The sequence below is a fragment of the Lutra lutra genome, chromosome 6 (assembly GCF_902655055.1).
Source record: "Lutra lutra chromosome 6, mLutLut1.2, whole genome shotgun sequence".
In the NCBI taxonomy this organism is placed as follows: Eukaryota; Metazoa; Chordata; class Mammalia; order Carnivora; family Mustelidae; genus Lutra; species Lutra lutra.
Genome location: NC_062283.1, coordinates 152,462,487 through 152,488,090, shown reverse-complemented (window position 1 = coordinate 152,488,090; position 25,604 = coordinate 152,462,487). Strand labels below are relative to the sequence as shown.

At 58.5% G+C, this 25,604-nt stretch overlaps 1 pseudogene; it reads left to right on the top strand.

The window, feature by feature from the left end:
- Positions 1–1,396: 1,396 nt before the first annotated feature.
- LOC125102356 (uncharacterized) lies at positions 1,397–2,346 on the top strand (annotated as a pseudogene).
- Positions 2,347–25,604: the final 23,258 nt, after the last annotated feature.

Here is a 25,604-nt window from a genome sequence, read left to right as displayed (position 1 = left end):
AGGCTCAGTGCAGCTCAAGCCCGGGAGGGCGGCCTTCATCCTATGCCAGCTGCATGCAGAGCGCTGGCCCCCACCCCCCGACGGCTGCCAGGGCTCTGGGGCACGCCCGGGGTGCCCACTTGTTTAAGTTCCCGGGATCCGAGCGCAGCTGGGCTGGAGGAGGGCAGGGCAGCCTTCGCAGTCACAGGTGGCTGGGAAGCAGTCTTTGAAAAGGCTGTCATTAAACCCACACGGCCGGGCACCGAGAGGTCGGGTCTGCGGTGGCTGACGGTTCTGCCGGCCTGGAATCTCCCTCCAGGTGGATGGTGTGTTCCTGCAGTGTCCAAACCGGACCCCGGTGCACAGCCGCGCTCAGAAAGGCGGAACACTGTCTCCCAGGAATGAATTTAGGCCATTGGTAAAATCAACTGGCCAGAAACCCCACACTTGTCTGAACACTGGGAGAGGAGCCGGGGTCCACAGAGGGAACCAGCAAGAGAGGGTCAGAACCTTCCTTAATCAACGTTAGCTTCGAGAAGGCTACACTGGGGTCGAAGGCCTAGGGGCTGTGGTGAGCACACGGAGCCCAGCCAGCCTCGCACCTGAAGCTCATGCGCAGGAGGACGTCTACTGAGCCGCCGCCCCCATGGACCGGCTGCGGGCACACGGGTTCCCCGCTGGGGCCACTTTCGGGAGGCTGGACTCACAGGGGACAGGCGGCCCAGACAGCACAAGGGAGACAACGGACTGTCTCCAGGCAGGCGGCTCTGGGAGGAAGGGAGGCGGGGAGCGGGGTTCGTGTTAGGATGTGGATGACGGAACTGATGCTGATTGGGTCGGAGAGAGGGAAGAGGAAGTCCCAGACTTCTGGTTCCAGCTGTGGGCACGGGAGGGGAGCACCGTGTGGTCAGGGAGGGTGTTGTGTGACCCTGTGCTGTGGGATTGGAGATGACCCAGGGCTGGTGAGGGTGGGTCAGCTAGGAACACGTCTGTGGGGCGATGACGTGAAGAGACCAGGCTAGCGACCCACTCGAGACCCCAGAGCCCTCAGAGAGCAGTGCCTCAAAGGGGAGCCCTGAGGCTGGTAGTGAGGGGCACGGTGCCCACGAGGCAGGGACGGCAGGGGTGGGGCACTCCAGGGGCTGAGGAGGAGCAGACAGAGGCATGCCCATGGTGGGGGAGGGTCCGTACCACCAAGGGTGGGAATGGCCATGGGCTGTCCACACGGCAGCCCACCCTCAGCCACAGGACGAGCTGGTCAAGCCAGCAGCCCAGCTCCTGCGGCTGGAGGGGAGGGCCAGGCAGCCCCTGTCTCCTCGCTCCCCCCCCGCCCCACAGAGCCCTGGCTGCAGTCTTTCGGAAGGTCTGCTGGAGACACCAGTGACCCGAGGCTCGGCTCAGGTGTGGCTGGCCAGGAATGCAGCCTGGGGAGGGGGTGGCCAGTGTCTCTGGAAGTGAGCAAGTCTTTGGGGCTGTGGCGCTTATGCCGGAGCCTGGATCCTGGAGCTGAGGCCCACGTTCCGTCTGGGTTCCCTGTCCACCCACTGCACCAGCCAGGACCGTTGGAATATCGGTCACATGAGTCAACCTCCTTACCCCCAGTTCTGGCTCATGTGGATGCTGGTTTGAGGCAAGGATACAGGGTGTCTCCCCTCCACGCTGCCCCTGTGTTGACTTTGCTTCCAGGCAGGCTTGTCTGGGGGCGACGGTCCCCCAGGGCACCAGAGAGAGGAGAGGACTCTCCCCACGGGGTCTTCTGGGTCCTGCCTAGAGAAGGGGGGGGTACCTGGCTGCAGGAACCATAGGTCAGCATGGGAGGGGAGGGGTTTCTCCAAACGAGTGACCCTGGACAAACATCGACAGGTACACACACGTGCACACATTCTTAATGTCCCCAAGTCTCAGTTTCCCCATCTGCACAGTGCAGGTGCTCTAGCCATACCCCACTGAGCGAGTTGTGGGTCCTGGCTGAGCCGATGCAACCGGGGGGCGCGGCGTGGAATGACACGGTCCGTCTCTGTCTCGTGTGCACAGGGAGGCTCTGCTCAGCGCCCAGTGTGGGTCGCGGCTGCGGGTCCAGCTCCGGAGGAAGAGTGGGGGACACAAGGATGGGCCGTGGAGTCCGCCCACAGGTGGCCCAAGAGCAAATCCAGAGGCCCGGGGCTCTGAGCCTCTGGAGGGCTGGGTAAGGACGAGGAGCGGGCCGGGGGAATCCGTGAGGGGCCTGTGGTACGGGGTCAAGGACGGGTCTCCTGCCCCAACTGCCGTCCTGGTGATCGTCAGCTCCCTCGGTGGAAACCTTGTGTGTCCACGGCCATGGCCGTGTCCATGGGGACTCGGAGCCGCTGCTCTGCACTGCGTACGTGAGCTTTATGACGACATCTCTGAAGGTTTCCCGCGTCATTGCTTCCTTGCAAGGGGACAGTGAGGAAGCCGTAGGAAGGGGGGCTCCTTTCTGCGTCCCTGTCGGCCTCTCTGGGCCTCCCCACATCCCACCGCCAGCTCTGGGTCCCAGCCTGCAGGAAGTTCTGAATGCTGCCCCCGCAGCACCGCCGACTCATGGATTTGTCACCAGGCCCCTTTTAAACACGCGTCCCCGAAAGATCTAAATGCCACGACTTACAAAAGATCAGAGGCTAGTTTTCACTCCCGTCTGCCCTACCTGGGACACGCCCGAGGACAAACTTCATGTTCCCCTCCAATCATGTCTGGATGTTTGACACGATCCGGAGAAGAATGCCCTGTCTCGTCATAACTGGAAAGGTGTCTCCTGTTAAATGGCCTTTCCTGAGCCAGGAGTGACCTTTCTTTGACCTCACCGTAAATTCCGGCCAAACCACTATGAAATCTGGCCTCCCCCATTTCTGCTGGAAGAGAGACCCTTATCTTAGATGAGGGAGGAAACCGGCCCAGCCCCGCTCGGGCGTCTCACGCATATACTTGCAAACGAGAAGAGAATTGGCAAGCAGGCCCTGGTTCCCTCAGCCAATCAACCTTCGCATTTGCTCTCGAGAAAGACTGATTTTTAATGGACGAGCATTTTTTGGCTCAATCAGTGGCGCTGTAAACAGAGGGGCCCTGGCAGCCCGGGAAGCCCCCCGCCCTGCCTTGGCATCTCGGCTTCACGGGCCCCTGGGAGAAGGCGGCAGGGGTTCCATGGTTGTGGCCATGGAGCAGCACAGATGAACAGAAGGGCTTGGGGCCTGGAGTGTGTGTGAGGCCACCCCACCCGGGGAACAGCCGAACCCTCCGTGAACCACGGTTTTCTCAAATGATGGGTTCTCGGAGCAGAGCTCAGCGTGCGGCCCCACACGGGACGATGGCAGGGAGGACAAGGCAGCCCGGCCGCGTGCTGACCTGAGGCCCCCAGACCCTCGTCCTTGTTTTCTTCTGCCGGTGGTCAGTCTTAGTAGTCTGGCTTCGGGCAATTCGCGCAGCCACTCTGCGTGTCTTGTCCTTCGTAGACGGGAACTGTAAGGCCCCACTGCTTGTGGACAGTCCACAAGGTCATTTATCCTAAAACGCTCCACAGGAATTGCTCCGTGTCAGCGAGGGAGGTCATGATGGTGGGAGGCTGTTGTGTTATTGCTGCATAAAGTTTAAGTTCGGTAAAACCAGACACCGCAAGCACGTGCAGTGACAGGGCAAAAATCACAAGAGAAAAGCCGACCGGGAAAAGTTACCGTGTGTGACGTCCAGACGCAGTAGGAGGTTACGTGAATCAGGGTCACAACACATTTTAGCAGCGCAGAATAGAGACCCCAGCTTCAGATCCGTTGGTGAGGGAAATTGTCGATGATTTAATAAATGGTATTGGGACACTCATTTATTTATTTTGGGGACAAAGATCCGAATTCTCAGTATTTGCGAATTTTCAGGGAAGAAAATAAAGGTCATAAAAACAATTACAAAAATAATGAATGAAAATAATTCATAATAAAAAAATAATGAAAACAATGAAAAAAAATAAAGTGGCTTTAGTTGTCAGGGGTGGAAAGGCCTCCGTCCCTCTCCCTTTCGGTATACAATTGTCTGTGCTTTAACGGTGGGGAAACCAAGGCTTGAGGAGGTCACATGATTTTTATTTTATTCAGTTATTTTATTCCAGTACAGTTAACACAGGGTTATTTTAGTAGAAAGTCCCTCTTAAGCAAAACCTGAAAAGACAAAGAAATGAGAGATTGATAAATGACCACAACGAGTTTGTTGGGGTGCCCGGGTGGCTCAGTGGGTGAAGCCTCTGCCTTCGGCTCACATCGTGATCCCAGGGTCCTGGGAGCGAGTCCCCGCTGAGCAGGGAGCCTGCTTCTCTCTCTCCCTGTGTCTCCCGGCTTGTGCGCTCTCTCTCCCCATCAAATAAATAATCTTTTAAAAAATTCGTGGCTTCAGTCGTTTCCACTGGCCTCGCCGCCGAGTGTCAAACACAGGAGCAGCGACCTCGGCCCTGGGAGTGGCTCCTGCCGCAGGGACAGCACGAGGTCCCAGGTGCACCCGCCATCAGGGCTGGGCGGGTGGAGGGCGCTCGCTCCTCAGCAGCCCCCGAGAAAGCCCCATCGTGGGGAGGAGGGTGGCGGGAGCGCCTGGCCCTGGGGGCGCCTTCTGGCCTTTCTCAGCTCTGCCAGGCCCTGCCCACAGAGCCCCGTGCAGGGAGGAAGTCGGACGCTCTCTTGCTTCCAGGCCTACGTCTTGAGGAGCTGTGCTGTGGGCAGCGCCCAGCAGGAACACCCTCCCCCGAGGCTGAGCAGGGCCAGGGCTCGAGGCCTGCCTGGGCCCTGTCTGCTGATCCGGACAGCGCGGCTCCCTCCAGGACCTGCAACTCTTCCCATCTCTTCCCCTTGACACGGCTCTGACGCTTTCCCTGTGGGCTTCTGACCTCCCATGCTCCATCGGCTCCTGTCCTACCTCCTGACGGGGAAGTGCGGTCGCCCACGGACCTCTGCGGCCAGTTCGCCCCGTCCTCGAAGCGGCTTTCTCACAGAGAAGAGAGGGGCCCCAGGACGAGGGGACAGGGGCTGGGCCTCCTCCCCGTCCTCCCGATCACAACCACGGGCTCAGCGAATGCCCGTCTCCTTCTGCAGACACAAGATGAAGAAAAAAAAAAAAGGAAAAAAATGCGCTTGTCATGAGAACTCGGGCTTTATCTCTCACCAGGTTTCTCTTATGAACTAGAGCGGCACTGCCCACGCTCACCAGGCTGCGTGTTGTCCCTGGCAGTCACCTATCGGTCACCGGAGTTTAGCTCCGGATCCTGCACAGCATCTGTCTTCCCCAGCCTGACCTTCTCCCACCACGCCGTGCTCCGCAGGCCCGTCCAGGCTGTCCCAGACGGGAAGATTTCCTCATCTTTTGTGGCCGAGTAACCCTCCACTGTGCGCGTACCCCACCTCCGTCCCTCGTCCAGCCACGGACACGGGTGGTTCCCACGTCTCAGCGACGGTGAGTGATGCTGCAGGGAACATGGGGGCAGATAGTCTTTTGAATTAGTGTTTCCTTCGGACAAATACCCAGAATCTCCATTACTGGGTCTAGGGTTCGCTCTATTTTTAACTTCTCAGGAACTTCCTTACTGGTCTCCACAGAGGCTGCGCCGTCTGCGTTCCCACTGCAGTTGCACGAGGCTCCCCGTTCTCCGTCCTCGCCGACACCTGCAGTTTCCTGCGTTGTCCAGTTAGCCGCCCCGACCCTGGGAGCTGCTATCTCACTGCAGTTTTGACGCATCTTTCCCTGGTGCCGAGGGACATCAGGCATCTTTCATGTACCCGTCGGCCATCTGGATGTCTTCTTTGGAGAAGTGGATTTAGGTCCTTTGGCCATTTTGTGATTGGATGAGGTATTATTATTATTGTTATTATTTTCGCTATTGAGTTGTACGCACTCTTTATATCTTGGATACTAATCCCTTTCCAGATGCGTGGCTTGCAAACATTTGCCCCGTTCCATAGGCCATCTTTTTCCCGAATTGCTGGTTTCTTGAGCAGTGCGGAGGCTTTTCTGTAACTGACAGGTGCAGTCCTCCTGGTTCATGTTTTATCTTGTCGCGTGGGCTGTAGGCGTCATATCCAGACTTCACCGCCAAGACTCACATCGAAGAGATTTATTCCTGTTTTCCTCCAGGCGCCCCGGAGCTTCCCATCTTGAGTTCACGCTGAGTTACTGTTTCTGTGAGAGGTTAAGATTCGTGTACATGTTGGACGTGTGACTCTCTGATCATCCCAGCCCCATTTCCTGACAAGGCTGTCTTCTCTCCGTGAGTGTTCCAGGCTCCCTTGTCGAGTGTTAGTTGACGGACGTGCCCGTGGCATCACTGAGGATTCGACTTGGATTGGATGAAGCGGGAAACCCGCGTCAGAGAGACAAATGTTTATTTTTCTTTCACAAGAAATATCTAAAACGAAACACATGAATCATATAAGATGAATCTGGAGGGACGCCGTCTGGAGTTGGTTTCCCTGCTGTTAGGGACCCGGGCTTTCCCGTCTGCTGCAAATTTCCTCACGGTTGCAAAATGGCGGCTGCAGCCATGGCCATCGCATCTCCATTCCGTGCAGCTGGATCAGGCCTCTGCAGCCGCTTTCCCGGAAGCCCCACCTGACAGCCGCTCAGATCCTTCCTGCGGGGGCGGGAAGTCACGGTTTCACACAAGGCAGCTCTGCTTCCCGTGACTCCAAGGAAGACAAGAAAGGCCACTCAACCGTGGTAGTGGCGTGGAGGGAGCTGCTGACCTGTGGACGAAGGTACGAAGCCTCTCCCCTGCTTGTTCCCGGTCTGGTCACCCCTTTCTCTGCACCTCGCCCCACTTCCCCGCCCTCCTGGACTCCTCATGGCCGCCCCCACAGGGGAAGCAGGTGGCCGAGGCTGTGCTCAGTCGTCGTGCGCTGTGGTCTGTTGATCTGTGCTGTGCGGCGCCCACCGGGCCGCCCGGGCTCATGGGCTCTACAGAACAGGGCTCTGCAGGCCCCTGGGGCCGCGCTCACTGTACCCCCCGCCCGCATCTCCTGTTCTGCCCTGAGCCCTCCCACGCAAGCCCCGTGAGAAGGCCGATCTGCGCCTGTTACTCGGTGAAGCCAGAGGAGAGGACGGGGCCCAGGAAGCCCTGGGACAGGCTGCTGGGGGTGGACCAGGACGACTTTACCAGTGTCCTTTTTTGGTTTTGCTTTGTTTTGTTCTAAACGCTATAATTTAGCCAAGCTACCTCTCTACGGATGCCTACCCCACTGGGCTAATGACCATCTTCTCCTTAATAGGAGGGTATTTTTGACGACGAGGCATCTTCTGAGATGGCTTTAACCGGACAGAGATGGCAGGGCTGGTGTTCACACACACGTGGAGCGGGACTCTGGCCCTCACCGGCCAGCAGGGTGGTGAGCGGGATGGTGCCTCCAGGAGCTAGAGGGGGAGCCAGGTGGCCCGGCATCAACGCGCCCTGGCCTTCTCTTTCCAAAATAACCGGCACATTTGTGAGGTTGCTGCTGAGAATGACAAAGGTCGCCTTGTACTGACCCCTGGTCGTGTTTGGTCAACGCTTCCGAGATTCCTCAAGGCAGCTCTTCTGGTCAGAGCGTAGCCTGAGATCATTTTACAGAAATCAGATCAGTGATTTTCAAAGTCTGTCACTTAGCAGATTTCATATTACTTGTAATTAGTCAGAGAAAAGTAAGGAAAAGAAAGAAAGGAAAAAAAAAAGGAAAGACAGTTTGATGCAAGTTTTTATTAAATAAGTGATATTTGTTCTTAAAAACCTAAAGGATCAAAAGAAGGAAGCTAAGAAATGGGGGTGAAGGTCAAGTTTCTTTTTTGAAAACTTGCGCATCGTAACTTGAAGAAGGTCAGCTGGTGTCCCTTGGGCACGGGCGCCTCTCCCGGCCACCCTAGCTTCCGTGGGCGATGCACGTTTGCAGGCTCGTGTGCTCTGCACCAGCCGTGGCCCCAGCATGTGGTTCAAGAGGATCTGCAACTTTTCATTCCTGCCTTTTCTCTCTTAAGGTTTTTTTTTTTCTTTTTCTTTTTATAAAATAAATTTTATAAATTTATTAATATAATTTTAAAAATTTATAAAGATAAATTTTTATTTATCTTTAAAATAAATATTTTATTTATTTATTTGACAGGCAGAGATCACAAGTAGGCAGAGAGGCAGGCAGAGAGAGAGGGGGAAGCAGGCTCCCTGTCAAGCAGAGAGCCCCATGCGGGGCTCGATCCCAGGACCCGGAGGTCATGACCTGAGCCAAAGGCAGAGGCCTAACCCACAGAACCCCTCAGGCGCCCCTCACTCCTAAGCTTTAAAATGCTTCTGACTCAGTTGCCGCACGTCGGAAATTTCGACGTCCAGTGTTTCTCCGGGAAGGCGTGGTGCTCGGTGCTCCGGCCGAGTCCTTCCACTGTTGAGGGGCCTCGTGATTCTTGGGTAGCCCGACCCAAAGGGACTATTCCAGAACCTTCTGGCACCCAGTGCCGCTGGGAGAGCCTGAGGCCGGCCTGTGTCCCCTGGGTTGCCGACGCAGACATCCACCCTCCTGTCAGGCACTCAGATGAGGCACCGTTAGCCCTGGGAATCCGGTCCGTCGCTGGGATGGGGCTCGGCGACCGACGCTCGCGACCCGAGCATTCCTGGAGCGAGAGAGACTGTCCCTTTAATCTGCAGACGCGGTTTCCCCTTCACTTCAGGAAAATCACCCAGTTCTGTACGTATTTCTTGTCTATTAGTTCTTGTTTCTGACGCACGAGTCTCGCTTCCGTCTGGCTTCTCTCCGTAGCAAGCGGCACCACGTGAGATGGCCGTTTTGGACCATTTTTAACCTTAGCAACACTAGGTTTTCACGTGTCCAACGGAACATTCTCTCTCGGTGCCGCTCTCGTGTTGGTTCTCACTGCGCGAGTATCTCTGCGTGGCCGGTGCGCTGTGCCTCCGGGCGGGCATCGCTCCCCTCGTGACGAATTCCCGGCCCGGCGTTTCCACGTCTCCGCGACGTTGCATTTCCCGCTGTCGGCCCCTTCCGTCCTTGAATTCTCTTCTCCGTGATTTCTCACTCTATGTTTAGCTAAATCTCAAATGACTGATCATTGAAACTTTCTTCCTATTTCTGGGCATATGTTTAAGGGTAGGTTCAACCTCGGTATTTCTCCTGTGACTCCCTCCCCTTGCTTCTCTGTCTCCGTTGAAGTTGGGATGTGCTGAAGGCTCCCCATGCCCTTCTCCTTCCCTGACTTGCTCCTCCTCCCCACTCTCTCCCTCCCCGCTCTCCCTCCCTCGCTGCTCCCTCCCCCTCCTCTGTCCCTCCTCCCTCCCTTCGTCCCTTCCCCCTCCCTGGCTCCATGAGGGCAGCCCTTGCAGTCCCCTCTGTGCTTAAACCAGTAGGAAGCTCCACATGGAGGTGTGGGCTCGTATCCTCCCTGCTCAGGGGCGGCTTGAAGGCACACCTGGGAGCGAAGGTGGCGTGTGGAGCTGAAACGTTGCCCTTGTGGGTGCAGTTGTGTCAAGAGTTGGGGGTCAGGGCATATTCTAGCAAGTTCCTAGCCCAGTGTCTTCCCCCAGGGAGTCCCCTCAGGTTTTCCCCAGGCACCACCTCCCCTTATCCCCAGGGCTCCATCCTGTTGGTCCCCGTGTTCCGATCCATCTCTCTGCCCAAGTCCCCATCAGCTCTGTCTGGGGCAGCTCTCTGCACAGTGGGTGGTGGTGGGACGCGACTTTGGAGCCTCAGGCACTTTTCATATATTTTCCTTAAACTGACCATTAGGTGTTTCTTTTCTTTTCTTTTCTTTTCTTTTCTTTTTAAGATTTTATTTATTTATTTGACAGAGAGATCACAAGCAGGCAGAGAGGCAGGCAGGGGGAGGGGGAAGCAGGCTCCCCGCTGAGCAGAGAGTCCGATGTGGGACTCGATCCCAGGACCCTGAGATCATGACCTGAGCCGAAGGCAGAGGCTTAACCCACTGAGCCACCCAGGCGCCCCTAGGTGTTTCTTTTCAAATTGAGGTTTATTAGTGAAAAATTTCAGAAATTTGTCCACTGACTTTCTTCTCTGAGATTTTGTTTCTCAGGGGTCAGAGCTGTTTGTCAACTTCTAGACTTTCTTTCCCGCCATGCTCCGTTTTTAAAAGATAATGGCCTGAGGGGTGTCTGGGGACCGTTGGCGGAGCATCTGACTCTTAGTTTGGGCTCAGGTCTCAGTGCAGGGTCCGCTTGGGATCCTCTCGCTTTCTCCCTCTGCCCCTCCTGGTTGAGCCCCCTGCCCAAAATAAATCTTAAAAAAAGCGGGGGCGGGGGTCGCCTGGGTGGCTCAGTGGGTTAAGCCTCTGCCTTCGGCTCAGGTCATGATCTCAGGGTCCTGGGATCGAGTCCCGCATCGGGCTCTCTGCTCAGCGGGGAGCCTGCTTCCTCCTCTCTCTCTGCCTGCCTCTCTGCCTGCTTGTGATCTCTGTCAGTCAAATAAATACATAAAACCTTTAAAAAAGAAAAAGAACAAGACAGTGGCAGGTACTTGTAGCCTTACCCTCTTCCGATGTTACTTGTGAGTTTGCGCTGGTTTTCCCTTATTGTTGAGGTTTTGTAGCAGATAGTTCTGGGGCCTGGGGTTATTGGGCGGTTAATGTCTTTAAATAATTTAAAATTTAAGGTAATTTCTGTAATGGTCAACGTCTAGGCCTCCTTTTTGGGACACCTGGCACACAGGATGGCCCCCTCCCTGGGTCCCTCCCCAGGTGGTCACCCACCTGGACACTCTCCCTCCTTTTAGGGGGCTTCAAACTCCCAGACTCTGATGCCCCCGCACTCTATCCTGGGGGCTCCCACTCCTCCGTGTCTTTCCTGGGATGGCTCGCAGGTGTCTGTAAGGATTTCTGGTTCATTCCAGCCCATGTCTTCTACCCCCCAGTGACGGATGGCAGCCCTCTCCAACCCGTCCCCCCAGCTTTACCGACTGTCCTATCAGCACCCAAGACCTTGTGCTGTGTCACGATCTGTGCCTGTCTCTCTCGCAGGTGTAGACCCCGTGGGGAGGGGCTGTTCTAGTGTGTTCGGCGTTGTGCCTGGCACATGGTAGACAGTACGTAGGCACCGTATGAACACAGGTGGTGAGTCATGATGGAAGTAATCTCCGGAGTTAGAGAGAAAGCCTGCATCCCGACCCAAAGTCTCCTGTTTATGGGACAGCTCTGTGACCCGGGCCTCTGACCTCCCCTGACCGTGGTGGCTGCTGCCATTCCCCAGGAACGATACTCTGCGGCTGAGGTCACACGTGCTCCCAGAGCCCCTGTGTGCAGTAAGGAAGGGGCCGCTCGGTCTGGGAAGCTAAGCAGGAGGAGGGGGTCCATGCATGGCGAGGTCCAGGAGAAGCGTTTGCGCCCTCAACCCCAGGGAGGGGGACCACGCGCCCACACCTGCTGGCTGGGCCTCCCAACAGCAGGGAGCCCAAGGTGCTGAGTCCCTGGTGGCCTCAAGCCGGTGGCCTGCCCTGTCCACAAAGGCCTGTCCATCCCATGCCGCGGCCACCCTCACGTGCGAAGAGTGACCACGACCGACTCCGCTGGCAGTCTCATGACATCAGCTGTGCTTCCCTCCTCACCTCCCTCCGAGCTTGTGTGCGTCCACGGTGCTGGGCAGTTCGGGGTGCGCTCCTCACAGACGCCCCTGGAAAGACCAAATTCTGCGAGGTATGGACGGAGTCAACACGGCATCCTCACTGGGAATGTCAATGGTCAGGACGCCGTGTGCAGTGCGCCATTTGCTCGTTGAAACTGACTTTTCTCTTTAATTTCCGTCGTGTCAGGTGAACTCCCTCCGCTGCACCGACGGTCACAGAAGGTCAAACAACACCCACAACCCCTGACACCTGTCATCCTACTTCAATCTACAACCGACTCTGGAATTCGGTCTTGCTTGCCTGGTTTTCTGCGAGTTCCTAATGGCGACCCCTTTGTGAACCTGACGTGCGTCCCCGATAGCTTTCCCTCGAGATGCGGAGCAGAGACTCCCCGTCCTCCGCGCCAGCTGGCTGCGCGCCTCTGCTGGTGCAAAGAGCTGACAGATTGTGTGAAGAAAGCCCCAGCTCAGCGGCACGTGGGTGCAAAGGCCCTGGGGCAGCGGCCCTGCAGGGAGGCAGGTGGAGGGTGCTAGGGTGTTGGCTCTGGAGTGCAGTCCCTCTCGGTGGTTCGAGTTTGTCGGTCTGTGAAGAGCTTCTATTGGGGGGAATCTGCAGTGAACGTTTCCGTCGTTCTAGCCTGACAGAGACTGGGACCGGAACCACAGGGAGGCAGAAGCTCCGGAGCATCCGCCCCTCCAGCGGGAAGGCGGCAGCGTCACCTCAGCCCTTCTGGCGCTGCCGGAACAGCCGGCGGGGGGGTTTGCTGCGGGTCACCTGTTCCCCTGGAAGGGCCTTTCCACCCACCTGTTCCCTGGGAAGGGCCTTCCAATTCACCTGTTCCTTGAGGAACAGACTTCCAACCCTGGGAATGGATTCCTGACCCACTGTTTCCCTGGGAGTGGCCTCCCCACGTGCTGGGGAAGAGGTCGCTCAGCTCGGTTCCGATGGCCTCCCAGCCCTTACAGCATAACCCATGCACTGGTTCAAGGCTTCTCTCCCCTTTAATCCAAAGGACACACTCTTTTTGAAAATAAAACTTGTGGTGGGGCCCCTGGGTGGCTCAGTCAGTTAAGCGTCCTACTCTTGATTTCAGCTCAGGTCATGGTCTCAGGGTCATGGGATCGAGCCCCGCGTCGGGCTCTGCATTCGGTGTGGAATGTTTGACATTCTCTCTGCCTCTCCCTCTGCCCCTCCCCGAGCTGGCATGCACGCTCACTAAATAAATAAAATCTTTTTCTAAAAAAAAAGAAAAGAAATCTTGTTATATGTGAAAAAGCAGTCATATACTGGTTCTGAGCCTATTGGGATATTTCCAGACTTGGTTCCCAGAGTGTGCCTTCAGGACACGTGGACCCAGGGATGGTCCTGCCACACGGACCCAGAGGGTCCTTGTGTCCGGGTCCCGGGACTGTACTGGGCTCTGCCTCCCCCAACACGGTGGTGTGATTCCCTAAGAAACACATAAGGCAGCCTCTGGGGCCTGAGGCCCTAATAGCCACTTGGAACATGGGGTAGAATGGGACACGTGCCTGTCTCCTGGTGCCTCCCTTCCAGAACCCATGAGCCCAGACGCCCCCCTACCCGCCACACTCCATTCTACTCCGGTGGGTTCCTGATCACCTCCTGCGCCCTCGGCCCCCCACCTCGTACCTCATCTTTGTGGACGGAGGCCGGTCCTCGAGGGCACATGTGAAAGCGGCTTCGTGTGAACCAACTCTTGCAGCAGGCGAAGGGCTCTGGGTGAGGCCCGTGTCCCAGTCTGTAACGCGCCAGTATTGTCGCCCTGTCTGTACGCTGGCTTGGGCCCCTCCCGTCTGTTCTGCTTCCATGGGACTGGAGTTTTCCTAGATGCCCGTTTCTGGTTCTCGATGAGCTCCAAGCTTGTAAACCCGGGGCCACGGGGTCCCGAGTGCCCGACCACACCCCACTGTGCCGAGTGCGGAGCGATGCTCTCTGAACGCGATGGGGGAGTTCTGGGGGTTCTCACGGCATTCGCACAGCTTTCTTGGGTCCAAGTCCGGAAACTCAGAGTGGCCAATGCGAATCGCCCCAACCTCTCACAGATTTCTCCCACCGATGGGAAAGCCCTGGCTCTGGGGTCAGAATGACCTGCTTTGAGTGCCGGCTCCCATACTTTTGGCCAAATGTCTCCTCTTCTGAGACCTGCTTCCTCACCAAGTCTTCCCATGAAAGTCAAGACTGACTCGAGCAGTTGGGGCATCTGGCAAAGACCCTGCGCTCCCCTGCCTGGCCCTGGGGGGCAGCGGGAAAAGTAGACGCTGTTCGCGGCCCCTGTGCAGATGCCACGGGCTCTCTCACTTGGTCTGTTCCTGGGGCTGGGCCACGAAAGGACTGTCCAGGAGACGGTGTGGACAGGAAGGAAAGAAACATCACGGTGAAGCCCGGCAGGTGTCCTCCAGGCTGTTAGCCGGGAAGGTGCTGCCTGGACAAATGCTGGTGCTCTGGGCGTCGGTCGGCTGTGTGCTCTGCTCCCCGGGGCTGCAGGCCAGCAGCTGGGGGTTGGGGTGGGGTGGGGCAGGGCCTCTGGGTCGGCTCTGGGGTATCACCACAGCCATTCAGGTGCCATCTCTGGAAGGTGGGCGGCTTTCCAGGGGATTCCCAGAGCCTGCGTTCCCCAAAGGCATTGCTGGTGACTGTCCAGATGTTTTAAGCTTTTGGTCATTTTTGAGTTGGGGCTTTCTGATGCTGAGCCCTGCCATGCCCCTATGGGTGTGCTGAGGGGCTCACCACGAGGGTGTCCGGGGGCCAGGGGCCAGCCCAATGCCAGCTCTCTGTAGACCCATCGAGAGGGATCTCCTTACCTGGGACTGGGATCCGAGAGGACTCTGACTTGCTGTGGCCATGGGCAGTGGGCGGCCTGGGGCCTGACCGATTGCGTGTGCTCCCCCTCCCTGTGGAGCCCTGCGCTGGCACGGGGGCTCAGTGGCTGGAGCCTGAGCCCCCAGGGAGCCAAGCCATGCCCGGCACTAGTTCCAGCTGAGGGGGAGCTGCTCAGCAAGGCCCCCTCGCTGACCCTGAAACACGGATGCCCCCCAGCCCCACCCAGAACCGCCCAGAGGGCTCCCAGGTTTGTGAGCAGAGCCAGGGCTCGTCTTGGGCCTGGTCACTGAGGTTTTGTGGTTGTCTCCTGCGGTGGTCGCTGTGGCGAGGGATGGACCGCTCGCTGGTAGAGCATTTGGAAAGGACGAAATGTGCAAAGTGGGGAAAAGTCGCCCTAAAGCCCGCTGTGCGGAGAAAACGGCCATGAACCCCTCCGTGCGTGGCAGGTTTTGTACGTGTGTTTACAGCCAGATGGAAAGCAAACGTCTCCTAACGGGTGGCTGCTGTGGGCGAGGCCGCGACCCCTTGTGCTCTGGCCACCCCGGAGCTCCTGGGGCCCCTCCCGGCCCGACTTTGGGCACCGGGTGGACGTTTGTTCTGACTGCGTTCGTCTGCCGCTCTGCGTTCTCCTGCTGTACAACCGGGGCACTCCCTTCCTTCCCGTTTCTCTGATTACTCTACTTGGTTTTTATCACATTTTATAACCTGCATTTTCTGTGAAGTTCACCAGCTACACTGAAGACAGAGCAGTTTGGTTGGACGGCGCGATGCGGCCCCCGGCCTGACTCCTGGCGGAGGCCCCTTCCACTTCCGGGTCTCATGTTCTCGTCAGTGTTCACTGTGCGTCCCGGGCCTGGGGCGGGGTGGGCCTGGCCTGTGGCGGTGCCGCGGTCGTCCTACAGACTCCGAGATGAGGGGGGCTCAGAGAGGCCCTGAGGAGGGACATCGGATCCACAAAGTGACCAGGAAGTTTCTTGCTCTCGGAGGAGCTTCTGGAAGTTTCCTGTTTTCAAGCGCAGGAAGAGAATGAGGCTGTCTCAGCAGGAGGGTCAGCGGCCCCAGCGGGAACTCCGACTCGGCGGGGGGTCCGGGGGCGTTCGTGTGTCCCACCTGCCGGCCGGACTGGCTGGGAGGCCCCGCTCTGTCCCGGAGTCTCCTGGGCCACCAAGTCCCCTTCCAGCTCTGGCTGCCGCAGGTGCTCTCAACAGCTCCAGGCCTCATCCTGTGCCCAGCAGTGTCGGGGGAGACTAGTGGACCCCCCTGTCTGCTTCCAGACACCGGGGGAGAAGCCCTGCACACCCTGCACACAGCACCTCGTGTTCCTATGGCTGCAACAGACCCAGAGCCCCTGGGACTTGTGGCTGGGGAGGGGCTGGGGGGCCCCTGTGTGGGGCTGAGCTTCCCAAGCGTGTGGGTGTGCGGGAGCCTGGGCCACCCGAGGGGGCAGGCAGCACTGACAGGCCACGCACAGTGTCGGGCTTCGGGCCTCCATCCCCTCCACCACAGCCCGCTGGCCGGGCCCATGTGGCTGCCTCACTCTCGGCCCCGACACTGTGCTCACAGGCAGTCGTGTCGACACACACGCTCGCACACACTCAACATACACTCACACGCACACGCACGCCTACATGCTCAGAGTCACGCAGGTTGAGGCACGCACATTCATACACACACATGCACACACTCACGTGCTGATAATCACACACACGCTCACACGTGTGAGCAACACCCCGGAGCCTCCAGCTAAATTCCTTTTTTTAAATTTTTTATTTATTTTTTTTAAGATTTTATTTTATTATTTATTTGACAGACAGATCACAAGTAGGCAGAGAGGCAGGCAGAGAGAGAGGAAGGGAAGCAGGCTCCCTGGCGAGCAGAGAGTCTGATGTGGGGCTCGATCCCAGGACCTGGGATCATGACCTGAGCCGAAGGCAGAGGCTTTAACCCACTGAGCCCCCCAGGCGCCCCTAAATTCCTTTTTTTAAAAAGAACTCTAAGTACAGAATATAATTTTTAAAGGAATTCCAAGCCCAAGGCTGAGATTGAGATACACAAGCCTGTCTTTACACAGGCATGAAAATTCGTCCAGCCTTGACGTTTGAGGATCCCGGTTTTCCTCCTTGAAAAGCAACTCCAGACGGCCCCGCTGTCTTCGGGCACATGGTGCCAAAGAGACCAAGACCATCTCCATTTGCCTTTCTTGGTGCGTCATTTTTTCTCTCCCTAAGTGCTTTGGGACTTTGGCGTTGCCCCACCGCAGCCGGGGGATTCGGGACGGTGAGGTGGGCTGCGTTTGTACCCGTCCCGATCTCCACGGAGATAGAAATCGCAGGCAGAATCTGTAACAGGCCTGAGAACTTACACTCCAATGTGCTAACCGTTCCCAAGAAGGACATTTCAAAGCAGAGACACTGAGGTTTAAGCAGATGGCCATGGGGTTTTCTGTCCACGGGTGACGCAGAGTGGGAGAGGTGCCCCGGTCTGCGTTCCCGCCAGGCAAGGTCAGGGTGAGGTGGGGCGGCCTGGCCCAAAGCCACATCGGGCTGTCGTGTACTCGAGTTTATGGTTCCAGGACGACGGGTGAATGGGTTCTGGCCATGAAAGGAAATAGGTGGTACTTTTAGCTACAAGAAACAGAAACTCTGACTCAAAGGCTTTAAAAGAAAAAAGGAAATGTATTCGCTCACACACCAGGAAACGGGAAGTGCGGGGCGGGCGTGGACGTGGATGCCATGAATCAGTGGTTTAACTAGGCTCCGCTCCTCCTCCGGGGCTGGGCTGCCTTGTTGTCAGACGCCGAGGGCAGCTGGTCCTGGTGGCGAGCCGGGCTGTCCCCAGAGGAGGCGCCGGCCATGCCCAGGGGCTTGGAGGACGTCCTGAGTCCCAAGCCCAGTCCAAGGCCCCATGGCCCAGCCCACCAAGGCCTCGGCTGGGTGTGATGCACACCAGGGCAGGGATCCCAGCCCCAGCTGCCCAGCGTACTGCCTGCCCTGGGGAAGGGGCCCCAGCAGAGCGAGGTTAGCAGGGCAGGGAGGGACAGAAGGGGAACAGAATCACAGTGTGACAGGCAGGGGAGGGACAGGCCTATGGAGAGTGAGCAGAGGGCTGGCACAGCCCCTCTGTGTTCTCCGTGCTGGAGCCCAGAGAGCAAGGGATAGGCGCTCCAGAAAGTAGGCTCTGGGAATCCAGACGGTCCTGGCTGGGTGTCTCCTGCCGTCTCCTGCCGCCCCCTGCCAGCCTCAGGGCCGCTTGTCAAAGCCTGCGTCCCGCAAAGCAGGGTCTAAGTGGGTCTGCCCAGCGTGCAGGAGGCTTCCTGGATGCAGCCCCTCTGCACACCGGGTGGGGGTGGGCGCAGGGAGTGGGAAGGGCGGACACGGGCAGCACGGGCTCCTGTGCACGAGGGGACATGTCCCTGGCAGGGAAGGGGGCCAGGTGACATGGTGGTCAGTAACCAGGGGGTTCTCTCGCACCTGCTGGGGCCTTCATAGGGGACGCCGAGCATCCTGTGTAAGGGCTGCTTCTGGAGGTGGGGCCGGGAAGGGGACATCTCCCTCCACACCGCCAGACCCTGCTGCGTGGCACTTCCCCAGGACGGCCCCGGCAGGTCCCTGGAGTCCAGCGTCTTCCTCACCGTCCCCCAGCTTCCTGCTCTGCCTCACCGGCTCTCTTGGCCTCGTTCCCTTTCTCCCGGCTGTGGCTCCCGCCAATCATGTCCTTCTTGGCCTCCTCCCGGCACGTCCCGGAGCGTCGTCCCCCAGACGCCCTCGGGGATGTGGCCGGGCAGTTAGAGACGGACCCGTAGGTACGTGTGAGCTAGTCCCTTGCAGACGGCTCGCCACTCAACCCTGCCCTGACGCAGCCGGGCTCCAGAAACAGCCTCCGATCCCACCTCAGCCCACCGCAGACAGGCCCTGGGGCCTCGGGAAGCTTCAGAGTCTCTGTTCCGTGGCCCGGAAAAGGGGAGAAACTAGTCCTCATCTAAGGGCAGCCCAGGGGGCGCCGATCTTGATCTTGACTGTGATGTGCCCGAGCCCCTCCAGGCCCCACGCACAGGGCAAGTCTCCATTTTCCGGACGGAGAGCCTACCTCGGGAACCCTGCAGGGAGGGCCGTGGGGATCAGAGGCCCCTCGGTGCCCACTGCTGGGGCCTCCTGGAAATGAATGGCTAGTAATCCTAAATCCTAAAAAAAGAAAGAGAGAAAAGAAGACAGCATCTGTAGGGTAGGAATAAGGCCACTCTCGCTTGGAACGACGGCCTAGAGCGGGGGCTGGTCCGTCAGCTGGAGGACGTCTCGGAAAGACAGACGGTAGTGTGACACTCCAAGACGGCCGCCCAACGGCATGAACCCTGTACCGGTGCTGGGTGACCACATGGGTGTCCTTGTCCACTCGACGCACACACATCCCCAGGGGCGGCAGTGGATGTCCCGGAGGAGAAGTTAACAGTCTCGTTAGTCTTCCCGATAGCAGTAAAAACAGCTTGTCCATAAATGCTGTGAAAAGTGCCATCAGTGCTGGATTTCTGAGTGTTCTATGAGCGAGACACCTGCAGCGTTTCTTCAAAACTAATTCTTTCCCGACACAAAGAGAAATCTTTGCCAAGTGGGGGTTTCGCAGCTCACACTCTTGCTTCCCCCAAGAAGACCAAAAAAATAGGATAAGAAGGAAGCGAGAGCCGGTGCTGTTTTGCCGGGCAACAGTGGAGGTGGAGCGGAAGGTTCCGGGTGCAGAGACTCGCCGGCCATCGCCTGAGCTGTCTGGGAAGCCCCTGCTTGGAGAAACCGTGCGAGGAAACTGCACCGTGAAGAAACGTCCTCCCTTTTTGCTTTTTTCTCTCTGTACAATACATACAGGCTAGTAAAGGAGAAAAGAAAGAAAGAAAGAGAGCAATAGAAGGGAAATATGGGAAAATACAAATTTTCATAATATCCATGGCCCCCCCTCGTCCGGTCCGAGAGCCACGGTCGGTGCCCGGCGAACGCCGTCTTGTTTGCTTCTCCTTCTCCGTGCCTCGCTGGACACAAAGCCCATGATGAATTCTCACGGAAGTTGGATCATGTTAAGGATGCCTGGGGGGCTCTGTCGGTGGAGTGTCTGCCTTCAGCTGGGGTCACCATCCCGGGGTCCTGGGATCAGCCCCACATTGGGCTCTCTGCTCAGCGGGGAGCCTGCTTCTCCCTCTGCCCCTCCCCCCTGCTCACACTCTCTCGCTGTCTGACAAATAAATAAAATCTTCAAAAGCCAAATCGGATTCTGTTATGCATGTGACTGTGTTGACCTTCTCTGCTGAGTCTTGCGTCCAGGACACTGGGCTCCGCAAGACCCGCCCCCATGGGAGGATGCAGGATGGGGGTCTGGGGGCCTCCGGCTCCCACGGGCCCGTTCCCAGAGCAGGAGAGAAGCACCCCATGAAAGCAGCGTCCTTCTGCAGGGAGCCGGGAGCACCGGCTCGTCTGCGCGAGGAGACCCTACACCGACAGCCCTTAGACGTCCCTCCTCTCTGGGGTTCTGGGGGCTTCTCAAGGCACGGTGTCGGGACCACCCGAATCAGACTCTCGGGTTTCCAGGCTGCCGGTCTGACCCACCGCTGGTGATCTGTGCCGAGGCTCCGGAAGTCTGTTTCCAGAGGATCCTCCGTGCCCTCGCCGGGAGCACGGGTTCCAACTCTGCGGGATACTCCGACTATCTCCGACTATCTCGGGGCTCCTCCTCTGTGTGCTCGCTGTGGCCGTCCCGCTTCGGGGCTTCTCTTTGCCGTGGTGTCCCTCGCCTTCTCCAGATTTAGTGTTCTTTTATCGAAACGGTCCGTTCTTCTTTGTCCCCCTTTCCCTCCGAGACGACAAGTTACAGCATCTGTCTTGTAGCCTTTATGCCCAGTGAGTCTGTTCTGCACCAGACTGAAACCGTACCCAGCCCCTTTGGGACCATACGAGCACGGGGAGGGCTGGCGCGCTCGCCCCCGCGGCCCTCCTCCCCGCCACTGGCCTAGTTCCACATTGTCCTTACGGCTCTCGATTCTCACCCTCAACGGTTATTACACTCATCCCTGTTTGTACAGACCTCATGGCTCATTATTCTTACCAAAGTCTGCTTTTCCGGCTGGTTCTAATTCTCTGCTCACGGGTGAGAGTCTCCGGTCATCAGTAGGGCTCCGAGGGGTCCGTGCTCTGTCTGGAAATGCCTTTCTCCCCTTGTGTACAGCCGTACTGCAGCTCAGTAGTTGCCTGAGAAACTTGGGGACAGTCCGACGGTCAGTTACATGAAAGTCAGGTTTGCAGAAACGTCCACAACCGGGGACAGCAGCGGTGACGTCCGCAGGTCACCCCAACAGTCTGCCACTGCGCCTTGGAGAGGCTCATGCAAAGCGATCCCCCTGAGGGGAAACCTGCTGGCGCCTCGCAGTGGCTTCTCCTGTTTTCCGACGTGTGGGGTCAGGTGCTGTGGCCGCACGTGGGAGCAGGCAGCTGAGATGCAGTCGGGGTACAGGGCTCTGCCCGCACCCTCGGGGGCTCTGCCGTCCTGGGCATCTTCCTTGGGGAGCGAGGCCAGGAGAACTGGCCTCATTCCTACGCACCTTGCCCAGACTCTCAGAGGGCATCACCCTGCCTTTCCCGACTGATGGGACCGCGAGTAGCCATCGCGGGAGTGGTGGCTGCTGGCTCCCAGATGCTGCTCTGAGCCGTGGGGTTTCGCATCGACTTGCCCTTGCAGCCTGCATTGGGGCTGGTCGCCTGGGGCTCAGCCACAGCCCCACGTCCCTGGGGCCCTGTGGCAGTAGGATGCAGAAGCCTGGCCTCGCTACCCGAAATGACGTCACATCACGAGCTAGAGCAACGGCTGCTATCCTCCCGTGTGGACCTGCCGCACGGACCCCATTCCCGTGGACACGCAGGCCGCCACGACGAGGATGGCCACCTCGCTGCCCACCGTCCGGGTTCCTAGGGCTGGAGCCAACAAGGGAGTGTCCTTCCAGGACAGGAGATTTCTCTGTGAACCTTATTTCTAATGAGGAGAGGGTCTCAGGGTCAGAGCCTGAATGAAGGGAAAAGGAAGCTTTCAAGGAAGCTCAGCCTCATGTCAGGACACTCTGATGTGGGCCAGCGGCTTGCAGTGGTGCCCATTAACTGGCCAGAGATGCGTCCGCTAGACAGTCGTACTCAACGGCAGGGTGACAGAGTCGAACTTTTTCTCATCAACCCCGTTCGCCCTCCATCACTCCTTTAGGGCGGCCTCGCGACCACACCTCACGGCGTCCTCCACGGCACAGGGATGTGGGGGGAGGAGGTGCGGAGAGACCCGCCTTGATCCTCATCCTTGCGGAGCCCCGCAGAGCCCTGCGGTCCCGAATGACCCTCTGGGACACCCATGGCCCACTCACCCGGGGCCTCATTGCTTCCTGATCACAGCAGCTCCCGACCCAAAGCTGCTCTGCTCTTTGGGGGGGGTTCCATCCCCAACAGCAGTGATGCGGGCCGAGCGTCCACGCTTGATGGCACCCGGGGATGCGGTTTCCCAGGCTCAGCCACCACCGTGAGCAGTACTGGGCAGAGGGCGCTGGGCACCCCTTACAGGTGGTTCCGGGGCCGTGAAGCCCTGGCCCGACACAGTCCTCCTCCTCTGTAGGACGGGAGGGTTTCATAGCAGCAGGATCTAGGCATGAGACGGGTCCCTCTACCCAGCAGCTATGGAGGCCGCAGAGGAGACCTGTCCTTCTCTGGTGCCCGACTCTGGGGCAGGGGGTGGGCACTGGGAGCAGCTCAGCTGAAACAGGACATGTTGCCTCCCAAACCCAGTGCTGGCTGTCGCCTGCTAGACACAGTTCTGTCCCCAAGAAGGCAGATTCTTCCAGAGGGATGAGACAGGTGTACCGGGGGAGCTTCCTGGAACCTCTCTTGGGGTCAGAGGGGAGAGGCTGCTTCTGTTGCTGAGTGTACCTCCGGGGCGAGGTGTCCCCACGGCGTGCCCATGAAGCCCACGGCTCCTGCTTTCCTACCTCGTCCTGTTGCAGAGGAAGGAAGGAAAGACCGCGGTCGGCCAGGAGCACGAGATGGGGATCGGGAGCTCAGGGACGCGTGGCCTTCAGGAATACAGGGGGTGGAGGAAGCTGGAGCATCAACGTCGCACATGGCTGGGTGCAGCCTGCAGTGGGGGGAGGCACACGGAAGCACGAAGCAAGGTCCAGCCATGAAAGACATGGTTTGTCGGAGCCGTGGCATGAGTGCAGTGGCCCTCAGGCTGCAAGGGACAGATGGTCAGACGGTCAGTGGGACAGTGATGCTCTGGGAGCCCAGGCGCTCACCCCTAAGGACGTCCTTCCCTCCTCCTGGACACAGCACCTGTGCAGCGCGTTAAGCGTGGATTTGGACGGGGCAGCGGAGAGAAGGCCTGGGGACACCCCTGGCTGGTGGGGCCCAGTCACGGTGGGCTGATGGGGTCCATGTGGCTCCTTGAGGTCTGACGGAAGCAAGCAGTGCACCGTCCCCAGTCATCACAGCTGCCCCTTCCGTGTGGCAAACTCACCCTGGTGAGAAGTCACCATACGCTCGTGCTTACCCCATCATGGCGTGGTGAAGGGTTTGTGTTTCTTTGTAAGATTTTCTTTTTTCTTTTCACTTTCTTTTTAAAGATTTTATTTATTTGACACAGAGAGAGAAAGAGTGAGAGAGAGCATGAGAGGAAAGGTCGGGGGGCGCCTGGGTGGCTCAGTGGGTTAAGCCGCTGCCTTCGGCTCAGGTCATGATCTCAGGGTCCTGGGATCGAGTCCCACGTCGGGCTCTCTGCTCAGCAAGAAGCCTGCTTCCCTCTCTCTCTGCCTTCCTCTCCGTCTACTTGTGATCTCTCTCTGTCAAATAAATAAATAAAATCTTTAAAAAAAAAAAAAAAAAAAAAGAGGAAAGGTCGGGGTAGACGCAGACGCCCTGCGGAGCAGGGAGCCAGACGCGGGACGTGATCCCAGGACACCAGGACCAGTGATCTGAGCTTAAGGCAGTCGCCCAACCGATTGAGCCACCCGGGTGCCCCCAAGGTTTTCCAGCCACGATTTTTAAGGTGTTTGTGCCGTTTGGAATGTGGGGTTACTTCCCATCAGAGCTCTCTGAAGGTGAGCAGGTGCATGCCGGGCGCCCAAGCGAGACTCACTTACTTCAAAGGCACAGGCGTGAGTTCTGCTGACCGCCCCGGCTGGCCAGAACAGGAGTGACTATTCCGGTCTGGGTTTATAGCCGGATTTGCCGCAGCACCCTTCAGAACCCAGGGCTGTGCTTTACCTGACGTGAGAACAGGTCTCTTCTCAGAAAGGCAGGCGCCCGGGGGTGCTGGGACTTAGTCGGGGTCCCTGGCTCTCTCTGACTCCTGGTTTTCCCACATGTTCAGCGGAGAGGTGACTGTCCCACTTCTCCCGTGGATTCCCTCTTGCCGATAGGGAGCGCTTCAAACTGTGGCGAGGACTGGGGGCCAAGCTGACATGTCCAACTCCAGGAGGCATGAGCGGACGCCCCCTCGGGACAGACTGAGACATGCGTACTCACTGGGTTCCGTTTTGGGCAGGAGCGGCCAGGGGGGTCCTCTCAGCACAGTGACATGCCATCCGGTTTCCCGTGCTCAGAAGCGTCCTGGAGCAGTGGACACTCGGGGGTGGGGCTGAGAGCAGGGCCACCCGGGAGTGGCTCCTGGAGCCCGGGAGCCGGCGGAGCGCCAGGGCTCCTCCTCCCTTGGGGCATGCGCAGTGTGTGCGCAGTCCCTGCCCACGGCGCTGCCCAGAGAGGGGGCGGCTGAAGAAACTTGCATGGGAGAGTTGTCCTAGAAGGGAAAACCCACACGCCGCGGTGGTGGACCTTGACCTCCAGCCCCACAGGAAACAAGGCTCTCTTGTTCTCACTCTCCAGGACACGGCCTGGCAAACACAGCGCGATTGTGTTTGCTGCTGACCCAGGCAACGCCGGCTGCAGTCCGCAGCCGCAGACGACAGGACCCCCGGCTGGGGCCGCCAGACGAGGGCCGGGAGGGACATGAGCAGGCCCCCCAGTGCACCGACCGCACCCCTGAGTCCCTCCGGCCTGGAGCAACTCCTGGACAGCAGCTCCCCAGGGTGCGGAGCTCGGTACCCGTCAGAAGCACTTCTTTGAACGATCGCTGAGTATTTTGTGACTCGAGTCCATATTTCCCATGTGTCTAACAAAATGATATTGTTAAGAATTTTCTTTGTCCCAAACAACTCTGGAGGCACTTGGCAGATGTGGACCACGTTTGTCGTTGAATGACGATGATCACGGCGGGTCTCCGGGTGTGGATCACGTCATCACCCGGGAACTACAGGACTGGGAAACGGTGGGCTGTCCCATCCTCCCTCTGGCTGAGCCGTGCACACAGGAAGCCAGTCTGTTCTCTCCGAGCTGGGGCTGCCGACGCGCCCCTGCAGCTGACCCCTGGCCTCTGGGCCCCCCTCGGATGGAACGGGATACACCCCGTGGCGTGGGAGCTCCCTCCCGAGGCTCCTGGGAGCACCTGCAGAGCAAGCGTCCCGCACCACGAGGACATGGTGGGGGCGGAGCCCCTCTGAGGGCGTCTAGCTGACTCGGTCTGACAGCTTCGGCCGCCAAAGGCGTCCTTGGCTCCCCAGCCTGTGGGCTCAGTCCATCCCGGGGAAGCCCTCCTTGGGCCCCAGCACTGTCTTCTGTACTGTGGGGACCAGTGCCCTTCCAGATGGCTCTGAGGGTTTGCGTGTTTTCGGGGTGGTGGGGGCAGCAGTAGGCTTGTGTTCTTCTAGGTGCTTCCGGGTCCAGCCTCCAGCTTCTGCGGCTTCTTGGTTCTGGCAACCGGAGCCTGCAGGCTCCGTGTTCATCTGTGTCGCGAGCTGACAGCGCTCTGTTCCCTTTTCTGCCCCGAGCACCCCTGACGCTGGGCTGGATGCAGCAGGTGCTCAGCGAGGCCGTGAGGATGCCAGGACTGCGTCCTGTGCTCAGCGTTATGCTCCGGATCCTTCCCTGCTCCCCGCATTTCTGCCCTGGGGTCCCCTCCCTCCACGCCTTTGCCCTCCTCCCGGTCCTCAGCGCGGGCTGCTGACTCGGTCTCCCTGCGGCCGTGGGTTCCTCCACTCTGCATTCGTGCCCGGAGAGGGTCAGTTTACGTCTCTCAAGGACGATCTCCCCAGACTGGCTTGCCCGTCGGCTTGCAAGGCCCAGAACTCCGTCCCAGGGAAGGGGTCAC